This window comes from Penaeus japonicus, unplaced genomic scaffold (assembly GCF_977035675.1).
Source record: "Penaeus japonicus unplaced genomic scaffold, GWHDUDI00000001_assembly GWHDUDI00000012, whole genome shotgun sequence".
Taxonomy (NCBI): domain Eukaryota; kingdom Metazoa; phylum Arthropoda; class Malacostraca; order Decapoda; family Penaeidae; genus Penaeus; species Penaeus japonicus.
This window is the reverse complement of record NW_028234414.1, coordinates 17,632,232-17,637,231: the sequence shown is the minus strand read 5'-3', so window position 1 is coordinate 17,637,231 and position 5,000 is coordinate 17,632,232. Positions and strand designations below refer to the sequence as shown.

General features: G+C 33.9%; 1 protein-coding gene across 1 annotated transcript in view; it reads right to left on the bottom strand.

Annotated features, from left to right (window-relative positions):
* LOC122264301 (melanopsin-B) overlaps window positions 1-5,000 on the bottom strand; it is a 42,909-nt gene that overhangs the window by 19,220 nt on the left and 18,689 nt on the right. The gene's annotated exons all lie outside the window — the stretch shown is intronic.

Here is a 5,000-nt window from a genome sequence, read left to right as displayed (position 1 = left end):
GAACAACGAATCTAGATTCAGAAGTTAAATTAAGTAGCTAAAGAGTCTACTTTTACTCAGACAAGTTGTAATGGAATGCATTGTTTTATTGCAGCGTGCACTTTCAAAAGAGTCTTTCATTTTTTAAGATGCAGCAACTGACGAGACCAAAGGGAAAGCATACAATAAATACATGAAACGTATGAATTGCAATAAACGATTCCACATTACAAGGATGCTTAACAAACGTTTCGATAATACATCTATCAGAATTGTTCTACAATAACAATTCAATAATATAACAAACATATCTGTAGATTCTGGAATTATTTTTTGTTATTTGTATATTTTCTGCAATTGTCACTATGATTTTTTTAAAGTCTAGACCCTGAACACGTTGCGAAATTATGATGGATATGGTTTGTATTATGAAATATCATCATTTAATACCATTGCTTGTATTTTATCATTATCATAATAATTATCATCGTTATCATTCATTATCATCGTTATTATCATTTATATTATTATCATTGCTATTATCAATATCATAAATATTTTTATGATCATTATCACCATCATTTTTGTTATCATTATCACCATCATTTTTATTATCATCATTTTTATGATAATGACATTCATTTTTGTCATTATCATTATCATCATAATTATTTTTATCATCATTATTATAATCAATATTATCATCGTTATCATTGTGATTATTATTATCATTGTGATTATTATTATCATTATGATTATTATTATCACCATTATCATCATTATTATTACCATCATTACTATGATCGCTATTATCATGGTGATTATTATCATTGTTATTTTTTGTTGCTATTATTAGCATTATTAGCGTTCTGATTATTGTTATTAGCATCGTCATCATTATCATTACTAATATTATCACCACCACTATTACTATATAGTCTTTCGAGAAGACACCTGCATCAATGAGTCACTGAATGCACACTTGTCTGATTGCATCTGCATTCCAAAGGTCACCCAGCGGCCAAATATCCTATCAGACACGCAGCTTCGTGTACGAAAATATTTCCTTCCTTTTTCGTATGTATTTATATCTCGCATTAGATACGAATGGCTGATTAATAGTTTCCACAGGCCATTGTGAGTATATTTTGTAATCTCGCGTACCTGACGGGGTTAAAAGTAAAGAATAAGAGTATTTTTTGTTTGTCTCCGTGTATTTGTGATTAGTATATCATATATCATTCCTTTTCGGTATCATTAACATCTAATCATCATCATCAACATCATTCTCATCCGAATTCCATCATCATTCATGATATATTTCATCATCTCATCATCATCATTAAAAGTCATCATCATCATATCATTTGTCTCATCATCATCATCATCATCATTATCATAATCATCATCATCACATCATGGCCATCATTATCATCATTATCATTGACCATCAATATTATCATCATCATCATTTATCATCATCATCATCATCATCATCATTATCATTATCATCATTATCATCATACTTATTATCATTATCATCATACTTATTATCATTATCATCATCATCATCATCATCATCATTCTCATCATCATCATCATCATCATCATCATCATCATAATCATCATCTTCATCATTCTCATCATCATCATCATTCTCATCATCATCATCATCATTATCATCATCATCACCATCATCATCATTCTCATCATTCTCATCATCATTCTCATCCTCATCATCATCATTCTCATCATCATCATTCTCATCATCATCATCATTCTCATCATCACCATCATCATCATCATCATCATTCTCATCATCATCATCATTCTCATCATCATCATCATTCTCATCATCATCATCATCATCATTCTCATCATCATCATCATCATCATCATCATTCTCATCATCATCATCATCATCATCATCATCATCATCATCATCATCATCATTCTCATCATCATCATCATCATCATTCTCATCATCATCATCATCATCATCATCATCATCATTCTCATCATCATCATCATCATCATTCTCATCATCATCATCATTCTCATCATCATCATTCTCATCATCATCATTCTCATCATCATCATCATCATCATCATCATCATCATCATCATCATCATCATCATTCTCATCATCATCATCATTCTCATCATCATCATCATTCTCATCATCATCATCATCATCATCATTCTCATCATCATCATTCTCATCATCATCATCATCATCATCATCATCATCATCATTCTCATCATCATCATCATCATTCTCATCATCATCATCATCATTCTCATCATCATCATCATCATCATTCTCATCATCATCATCATCATCATCATCATCATCATCATCATCATCATTCTCATCATCATCATCATCATTCTCATCATCATCATCATCATTCTCATCATCATCATCATCATCATTCTCATCATCATCATCATCATTCTCATCATCATCATCATTCTCATCATCATCATCATCATCATTCTCATCATCATCATCATCATTCTCATCATCATCATCATTCTCATCATCATCATTCTCATCATCATCATCATCATTCTCATCATCATCATCATCATTCTCATCATCATCATCATTCTCATCATCATCATCATCATTCTCATCATCATCATCATCATCATTCTCATCATCATCATCATCATCATCATTCTCATCATCATCATCATCATTCTCATCATCATCATCATCATCATCATCATTCTCATCATCATCATCATCATTCTCATCATCATTCTCATCATCATCATCATTCTCATCATCATCATCATCATTCTCATCATCATCATCATTATTATCATCATCATCATCATCATCATCATCGTCGTCGTCGTCCTCTGTTATTATAACTATCACGGTCATTATCACCATAATCAATCATCATTATCAACATTAATTTCATTATCATTATTGCTGTTATTATCATCACTATTAACGATATTGTCATTATTGTTAACTGTGTCATTGTTATTTTCATCGTCATTATTATCATTATCATTATCATTATCATTACTAATATTACAACTACTATGGTTGTCATTATCATCCTTATCATAATTATAATTATTATCAGAATGATGATTATAATTATCATTAAAATGATGATTATAATTATCATCATCAGGTCATTATCATCATAACTATCATTATTATCATTTAGATTATCATCATCATCATCATTATTATGATGATGATAATCATCATCATCACTATCATTATCAATTTAGCATTATCATCATGATTATTGTTATCATCATGATCATTATTATCATTACTATTATTACCACTAATATTGTTATTATTATTTTAATCATCATTATTATCACTATTGCTATTATTACCATTACTATTATTATCCTCATTGTTGATGTTGTTATTGCTAATAGCATTATTAGTGTATTTATCATCATCATTACCATTATCATTTTAATATTACTGTCATTATCACAATCATTGATATCATTATTATCGTAATCATCGTTACAATTTTCATACTTTTTTAGCATTATTATATTTTTTATTGTCATCTTAACATTTCTTATTAGTAATAGAGTTGAAGAATTAGTGTTTTTGTCATATTTCATATTTCCATTGACTACCATTAATATTTATACATCGTCATAATTTTAAATAATTTTCATGGTTCCTTTTCTCCTTCCTCGCTATTGTTGACACTACCAAAATCATTACTTCCTTTACCATGATTATTTTTGTTATTATTTTCATCCTATACCGTTTAGAGTGCAGTTGTTGTTGTTGTTTTTTTTTTTTCTTTTCTTTTCTTTTCTTTTTTTTCATGTTCATGTTTTTGTTCTACCCTCTTCATTATCATCACCGTTACCACCCACCGTTTATTCCTTCTAAACTAATATCAGTACTTCTATCAAAACGCTGTTAAAAGCATATCTTTCTCCCATACATACGCCTAGTCAACACTGGTAGTCACACTTCCGTCGTTCCCAAAATAGACGACAACTCGCGCCCAGCCTCTCGCCTCTTAAGTAATGCGTTTTTTTTTTTTTTTTTTTTTTTTTTTTTTTTTTTTTTTTTTTTTTTTTTTTTTTTTTAGGGTGGGAAGTGATATTGATAGTTCAGTGGGGGGTGGGGGATGGGAGGGGGAGGTGAATAAGCACTCGCTGCCGCTTCCTTAAGTTGTTTTGCGTGTTTATATATCTATCTCTCTTACTCTATCTGTATTGTTTTCTTTCTTTCTTTCTTTCTTTCTTTCTTTCTCTCTCTTTCTCTCTCTCTCTCTCTCTCTCTCTCTCCTTCCCTTTCTCTCTCTCTCTCTTTCTCTCTCTCTCTCTCTCTCTCTCTCTCTCTCTCTCTCTCTCTCTCTCTCTCTCTCTCTCTCTCTCTCTCTCTCTCTCTCTCTCTCTCTCTACTCTCTCATCGCTGGCAAATTTAAGATTCCAAGAAATGATGGGTACCTGATGTGTTTCTGTATGAATTGCTCTCACCCTCACTCTCACTCCCACCCTTACATTCACCCTCACCCTCACTCCTACTCCCACTCCCACTCCCACTCCCACCCTCACTCCCACCCTCACTCCCACTCCCACTCCCACTCCCACTCCCACCCTTACATTCACCCTCACCCTCACTCCTACTCCCACTCCCACTCCCACTCCCACCCTCACTCCCACCCTCACCCTCACTCCCACTCCCACTCCCACCCTCTCCCTCATTCTCACTCCCACTCCCACTCCCACTCCTACCCCCACCCCCACCACCAACACCACCCCCACTCCCACCCTCACTCCCACCCTCACCCTCACTCCCACTCCCACTCCCACTCCCACCCTTACATTCACCCTCACCCTCACTCCTACTCCCACTCCCACTCCCACTCCCACCCTCACATTCACCTTCACCCTCACTCCCACTCCCACTCCCACTCCCACCCTCTCCCTCATTCTCACTCCCACTCCCACTCCTACCCTCTCCCTCATTCTCACTCCCACTCCCACTCCTACCCTCTCCCTCA